This window comes from Aethalodelphis obliquidens, unplaced genomic scaffold (genome assembly GCF_003676395.1).
Source record: "Aethalodelphis obliquidens isolate GAN/ISIS:26980383/991018 unplaced genomic scaffold, ASM367639v1 scaffold5, whole genome shotgun sequence".
NCBI classification, from domain to species: Eukaryota; Metazoa; Chordata; class Mammalia; order Artiodactyla; family Delphinidae; genus Aethalodelphis; species Aethalodelphis obliquidens.
Genome location: NW_020837949.1, coordinates 78,556,467 through 78,564,838, shown reverse-complemented (window position 1 = coordinate 78,564,838; position 8,372 = coordinate 78,556,467).

Sequence of the window (8,372 nt, the reverse complement as noted above, 5' to 3'; positions counted from 1 at the left end):
AGAGAGAGAGAGAGAGAGAGAGAGAGAGAGAGAGAGAGAGAGAGAGAAACCGTGAGCAGCGCGGACTTTTCCTGTACACATGTAGGGAGAGATGACACAAGATCCCACAGACAGGTTTTCCCAACACTCACTAGACTGGCTGACAATGGGAGAACAGGCGAGCTCAGCCCACTCCCCTTCCCTCCTGTCACACAACACATGCAAAAAACATCTCGTAGAGATTAGAGCCGGGAGCAGAACACTCCAACGTGCCTGTGAAAGGCATGTAGCTATAAATTTACTTCCCAAGGCAAGCGTTGTTTTATAGCCATTTTTAGGTGCAATTTTGATGAAAAAATTCTGAATTCTGCTACCTACATAATTTCCAACTCATGCTCATTATATAATTCTGCTTGGACTTGTGTGTTGTATGTTATACGTATGTTTATGCCTATATACGTATATGGATATGCATATATATGTCTGTCCTTTTCATCAATATAACTTTAACCACTGGAGGTTTTAAAATCTTGTTAGCAATCATTCCCTCCTCCCAAGAAACCCCCTTGGATCAACCACCCCCTTCCCCCGCCCCACTGCAATTTCAGCGAAGAAATTCCTAGTAAAGCCCATTTCAACAATCAGCTCAAGACAAATATAGGTCCACTGAGAATTATAAATTACAACAGGGGATTCTCAAAAGGACACTCAGCATTTAAAAACATGTATGGTTTTCCAGCTCCTGGAATGGTCTGGCTAACATTTTTAGTGCATCACATCTCATTAATTAAAGCCACTTCCCTAGTTTTGGTTTAAAGGGCAGAGGAAGATGACAAAGTTCACAGAAGTCCCTGCTGGGTGTCAAGGACCAACATAAAGAGAATATCTCTGCGTCTTCATGAGCTGGTGAAGGGTTACTAAATTTTCTGTGGACATATATGCATGTATTCAGGCAGTCATACAAACACCATTAATTCTTTTCTAAACAGGCATGTTGCCTGAGGTGTTTAAATTTCCTTTCGTATTTTCTTTCAATTTTTCTCAAAGCTGATATCCTTATGGTTTTGTTTTGTTTTGTTTTGTTTTGAGGAAGGGCGTATGAAGATCAACAGGACAGAACTTTCCCTTCTTTATTCCCCAACTCTCTCTACTCTGCACCCTCCCCCCAACCCCACATACAGCACACGTTAGAAATTTGGAGGAGCGAGCTCTATTTCAGTAATATGGAAATTTCTTGGCTGAAAGGAAAGGGTGAGTCTTACAATTAAAAACATAAACACTTATTGAAAGTGGTTTAGTATTCTTATAAAAAATGACCTAAGCATTGTCACTACAGCTTTCATTACTTAATGTCTATAGACCAATAGAGAAAGAGCAACTCCCTCTGTCCCTCTCTCCCTCCCTCTCTCCCTCTGTGTGTGTGTGTGTGTGTGTGCGTGTGTGTGCGTGTGTTTGTGTAAGTGTAGGTGGACGAGGAGGAAGAGAATGAAGAGGATTTAAAGGGGCGAGAATGGGGGAGGGGGAGCAGGGATTCTCTTTCTACTTCACTAGATTGATTCATCAAACAGACCCTATTGTATTTGTCAGTTTCCGCCAGCCTATTGATCAGTCAGTATTGTTAAGAAAATAAAATCCAAAAATAATGTTGATTTTACTGATTCCCACACTTGTTATCCTGAGCACTTTTCACGCTCTAGGCAATGGATTAAGGCTGCAAATGACAAGAGGCTTGTCTGTCTTCCATGGATTACTCTCTATAGACATTCATTCTGCAGAGGAATTCATGTCACTTTGGGATTATTTAGAAGACGGGACTAACGAATTATCCTATTGAAATACCACATATGGTTAAATACTTTAAATACTTGTACCATTTTCATTAATATATATTGTAAATATCTATTTTTCTCCAGCTCTTGTTACCTAGACTAGCAGAGCAAGTTTATATTTGTCGAAACTAAAAAGGATAAGCAAATTTAGAAATGTATCCATTTCACTTGCGTAATGTCTAATCCTGAAACATTTTGATGTTGTCCAGGAAAAATAAAAGGTTGTAGGTAAAATTCAGATAAAAGAGGGTCAGAATTGACTCCATGGAGAAGAAAGACATTCAATCTGGAGTCTGAACCACAAAATCATGACAGAATTACTTTATTTTGTAAAATAAATAACTTAATGTTGAAGCCTGGAAGTTGGTAGCACTGACACCCCATGTTTATATACACACAAATTTTTTAAAAACTTTAATGTACTTATTTAACATTTTTCTTACCCTCTAAAATTTTTATGATCTTTGGGTCTTTTCAAACAATTGAAAGTTTAATGAATTCACATTTATATTTACTTATCTGTAATTTTTTTAATTAAAAAATGTGAGAATAGGAAATTTTTTATGTAAGCATAACTGTTCTAGACTGATTAAATTATAAAATAGTAGAAAAGTGTGACCACAGATAGAATTTTTTTAATTGTGGAAGGAAAGAAAGAGGGGGGGGAAGAGAGGAAGGAAGGAAGGGGGAAGGAAGGAAGGAACTACTTCCTGAAAAATACTTACCAAAGTATTTGTAATATTATATTTCTACTGCTTTCTCAATTGACTTTGGTCAGGGTTAAATAAAGTTACCTTCAATGTTTTTCTTATAACACCCAAACATGTGAGGGATGACCGAGGTTAAACCTATTTCTGAATTGAGGTAGATGCAAAGTTGAGGTGGACTTGGGTGGATGTCATCAGAATCTATCAAAATCTGCATGTGTGAAATGTGAATTTTGATTCACCTCCCAAGGAACATTGCTCCCTACTCTGAATCTGTGACCTCAGCCCTGACACGGTCAAGCCTCCTGTATTTGCCACATTAACCATTGATTTTACTGCATCATTTACATTTTTAAAAGTCATACATAGTATATTGACCTTTTAACGTTGAGTTTTTTTAAGGTACAAGTGAAAAACCTTATTTTGTTTCTCTTAAAGCAGTATCTCTATTTTCAATTATTTTCTAACCCACGATCTACATCATATGCTATAATTTACTTGCAACTGAGTTTATAATATCTTCTTAAATTTCAAGTTTTCAGATGTGATTAAGTCCTGCTACAGAGTCAAATTTAAGCAGGTGTTTAATATGATGATCATGCTGTTGTATATATTTCTGTCAAATAAATCAGTAGTTTTTAATCTCACCCCACTCCATATTGAGATGGATTACGGAGACTTCCAAGTATAAAACTCTTGACAGGCAGTTTTCTGGGTGGCGTGCTTGATTTTCTAGAGAAACAACTCTTCCAACTTCACAACACTTTGGTTAACTCTTCTTTTTCAGTTAAGACCAGTACAGTCAAAGAAGATAGATGTTAAAGCAATTCTCCATTGGAAGTGTATTTTTGATTTTTCATATGTTAGCTAAAACTAATGTGTACATTTTTTAAATGTACACTTTCTATAATTTGTTATTTATTAATGAAACAAACTGGGATGGCAATAAACATTGCAGTTTAATAGCAGAAATTGTTCTAATTTGTGAGATGGTATTCCAAGTGCTTCCCCAGGTTATAGACAGCCTGAAACTTTCTGTGAGTGGTAGGTAAAAACACTTGCTATATTTGTGCATAAAAGAATATAAGGAGAAACAGCTTAGATATATTTAAGAGACTGAGTGGATTAAGTGTACTTGATGCTATGGTGCGCTTCATTAAACATACCTGTCTCTCCCTGCAATCCCGCTCCACCCACCATTTCACTATGGTTAGATAAACACCCCCAAAGGGTGTACCAGCCACAAAAGTAGAGGACCTCTTTAAGAGAAATTATGAAGTTAAGAATTTCAAAAGGAGTTGGTTAACCAGCTCTCCTAACAAAAAACACCAAGAAGGAAACCAATACTAAAAAACAAACACAAATTTCCATACTCTTCCCAAGGTGTTATTCAATTGAGTCATGTAAAAAAATATATATTAGTTTCCATTCAACATCTGCTATCTCCCTTTTTTTCCTTCAAGAGAATGCTTCATTAGTATATGAGAAAGACCTATGATCAACAGAATTACAGCAAATATCAGATTAGAACATTTGCCCTTGCTCTGACATCTCATGCTGGAAATTCATTTTTAATGAGGGTTTTTCTGGTACAGGGAAGTTGAATTATTATTTTTTTTTCTAAAAAAGAATTGTGTGGGTGAAAACATTCTTTAGAAGATCAAAAGACATCTTATTAATTGGGAAAATTAAATAGTTGATGTATTATTCATTCTAGCCAAAAAATGGTAGTTATTTAAGAACTACTGCCATAGTCGCTGAGAATGGGGGGCTTGGTGGCAGCAGGTTAAAAGCAATATTTAAGAAATTAGGTTAAACTTTTTTAAAAATCTGACCCCTGTGAATGCTTTTGGGGCAAGCAACGTGTGAAAGCATGAGTTGAGAGGAAGGATTGGTACAAGGCAGAAGGAATTCAATCTCTAGGGAAGCATTAACTCCTGTCTTTGCCTATTACCCACCCATGAACAGAGATCTCAGTAAAATAAGCTAGCCCCTCCTCGGAACTGAACTTGCAACAGTTTAAGAGAAAACAGTTTTATGTCTTCTCTTGTGACATCAGTGTTCATCATGAGATTTAAGGTAAATAGGGACTCAAGATAAAAGCCTTTTTGTTTTTCAAATGAATTAACATGATAGATGTTAAATCAATGCAGGGGTCCAGAAACTGGCCAGTCACGTTAGCTGTGGCTCTAGATTTTAAGAAAAATTTAAACCATTAAGGGGTATCAGAAATTACAAGGGAAGTTCTTTAGCAGTAAGGTGAGGCGGTAGCTTCCCTTTCCTTGAGAATTTGATTCGAAGGGCTAGCAGGTGAGTTTTATTAAGTTTGTGGGCGGGGGGAACAGAAGAGAGTGACAAAAAAGGGATGCATAAAATTTTATGTTTAGTGTCTATGTAGCCAAAAGTGGCTAAAATCCAGTTATAGGAACAGGATTTACCATTTCCACAGTCTCTCTTTTCTTCCGACTTTTTAAATCGATCATATTTTTCAACATTTCAAAATGTTTTAAACATGGGACTTTTCCTTTTTCACCTAGTTAAGCAGTGGAATCACTACAGTTTCTTTATTAGATTATCTGATAAGTGAATGCAGTTTTCCAGAATATTAATCTATTGCAATAATTAAACACTGAAAATACCAGAATACCTGTTTGGGTTTTTTGTTATTGTGGTGTCGTTTTGTTTTGTTTTTAAGTGAGAGTGTCTCCACCTCAACTCAAATGGAACAAGAAAGTTTTCAAGTGAGACAAAAATCCCATTGTTAATACTGATCAGTACAGGCTAGGCAGTGAGGAGGAAAAAATGAGGCATCCCTGGAATACAAATGAAATGAGCAGGTTGGCTGTTGAGTGTTTCAGGACATGAAGTTATTAGTTATTTGCTTTCAGCAAAGGTATAGCACACAGTTTCTCACTGAATAAACAAATAAGCAGATCTGTACTAAACAAAACAAAGTGAAGAAACTAGGCAGTATTGTTTAAAGGACTACTTTCCATCTGACTCAGGCAAAGCAGATGCATATAGTTTCCCTATGTTACCACTGAAAAGAATGTTGCACCTCAGATGTAAGTTTACTAAAATCTGTATGTTCTAGGAAGCAGCCTATTTTCTTTTCTTAAAAATGTTTTTAAAGAGTTTGAAACTGATTACGATAGGGAACAGAAATGTTGAAGCCTAGAATTAAAGCTCCTTAAAAGTCTTTATTATAATGGCAAAACCAACTGTTTGGCGAATGGTGACTCCAAAACTACAGTGCATGCTGCTTTTCAAGGGCACAGAGTTCTCCAAATTGCAAGAGTTAGGAAGAAAGGACTTCAATTATTTTCTTCCCTATTCTGTATTGTTTCAAGTGTTAAATATCATGTGGTCTAGTCTATGCTCTCCGTTTTTTTCTTTTGTGATGTGGGGTTGGTGTCAGAATTATATGCCAGGTTTCATTTCACTGCCTTGGCTACAGGAGCAGCTGTCACCTTATGGGAGAGATTAGGAAACGCCTTGTTTATTAGTTAACAGTTATTATTTACAAGTGATTTAGGAAGAAAATTCAAGTCTCCACCATTTTCCCTCAGGGCATATTCAAAGAATAAGTCTCTTTGCAAATCAATCAACATAAATTCATTTTCTCATGCCGTATTGATGAGAAGAGAAAATAACATCCAATATGTCCAGCCTTGAATCTTCTTAAATTACAGATCCAAGTTGAAAATGGTTTGACTTGAGGACTTAAATGGCGATCTGATTAGTCTCTTGCTTGTTCTTTCAAAGTTGATGAATAACTTTAGTAACTTAAAGCACTTGAAAGGCCCTCAAATATCTAATAGACAGAATATTATAAAACACCCTTTGTGGCATAAACATAATGTCCACTACCACAAATAGTATTCTCACACAGTTTTTAACTCTATTATCTCAAAGTTTAGCAATTAACTGTAATAATGTGCTGATGATACATAAGAAAAAAGCCCACTAGTTAATTTTTGAACTTAAAATTTTAAACGAGTGTAATCCTTGCTGTGTAATTTTGTAGAAATAACATTTGATGTTTTTTGATACAATCAGATAGTTTGGTGGTCTTGTTTTGGCATATTAAATAATTACTGCCAATTTAATAATTAATAAATAATTTACTGCCAATAATTACTGTGAAACCTATTTCAATTCCGTTAAGCTAAAATAAAAACACTTAGAGAAATAAGAAAACTAAATTTGAGTGAATCACACTAAATATGGGAATCTATTTCTTGGGCTGTCAACGTGAGTTTGTAGGTGTTTGCTACTGTGTGTAACCCAGCACATCTTATTTGGTTCCAGAGATGTAATTTTAGATACATATACTCTTTCTTTACTCTTAAATCCAGTCACATTTGAAACCATTTTACTTATATTTCTTGAATTGTTTCTTTTATATTTACCCATTTATTCAAGAAGATTTTGAGAATTGCCTAGGTGTCAGTCATTGTGTCTTGTAAAACAAATTACAAGTTTTTTGAGAATTAGTGATATATAGTCCTGCTAACCAATGCCAATTTATCCTTTTTAAAAAATTTTTTCTACCATAAAAAAAAATTTTTTTTCTACCATAAAGATAAAAAACATCTACAAAGCTTTCTGTACCCATTTTGGTCTAGAGAGAGAGATTTATTTATTCATTCATTCATTCATTTATTTATTTACTTACTTACAATACATCTCTCCTGCTCTTTTCTTTTCATCAAATCCTGTACCTGTTTTCATTCTGTCTAGTAATATTTTCTCTATTGCTGTGGAAGACCCTACCCGATGACAGACTGTCTATGTATTTTCCTGGATTACTCCTGATTATAGGCTACTATAGTCCCCTAAAGTTAATATGCCTATATCAGGATTTTGCATTAGGGACTCAGGATATAAGATTGCTTTTTTTAAAAAAAAAGGTTTGCATACTTTTTTCACAATGTTTTGTGAGTCTTCTAGAAGCTCTCTCCCCTATGATTCTATGGTGCTAGGTGCATATATCTAGTTTAGCTCTTATTACTTTATATTATAATAAATTTCCTCAACAGACTCTAATCTCAAAGAGAACAGAAACTTTTTCTCATTATTTTATTTTCAGTGCTCGGCATAACCTCTGGCACAGAGTAAAGTTTAACCTATTAATTAATGGATTAATTAATTAATTAAAGGGTCAGGGGAACTATATGTTAGGCCCAGAAATCTCACAATTTGAATAAATAGTTCGGTAGAAATAGTTTCTTTGCAGGTACAATTATACTAGTTTTCCACGCTCTTATACTAAACATGGATTGGAGTGTAGAGAGTAACATTGATAGAGTTCTAACTTGTTCATTTAAAATGCTGCTAAAGTAACCACATTATAGTCCATAAAATAAAATACGTTTGGTCTTTTCTTCAAAGCATGGAAAATTATTTTTGTTATTATTATTTTTTATTCAATTATAGATTTCTTTTCAGATTAAAGACCTCTCTTCAGATTTCCTACAGCCTGCAAATTATTACAGTATGTTGCTAAATCGGACATTAATCAAAATGAACATTCTACAGTATTACCAAATATACAGTGTTTTCACATGGCAATAAGTTCTTATTTTTTTATTTTAAAAATTGAGTGGTGTTTATAAAAATCCCGGAAAGAAAGCCACCACAATTGTGAAAATGCATATATTATATGAGACAGGACACCTGGGTTTAAATCACAAGATCACAATTTGTAGCAATATAATTGAAATTTTAGTTTCTTTGGCTACAAATGAGATTGGGCATCTCTCAGCTTCCCAGTGGCTGTTAGGACCAAACCAGTTATCATATTTGACACTGCCCGGTACGAGGACATTCAGAGAGCCAGTGTTCCTAGGCAGAA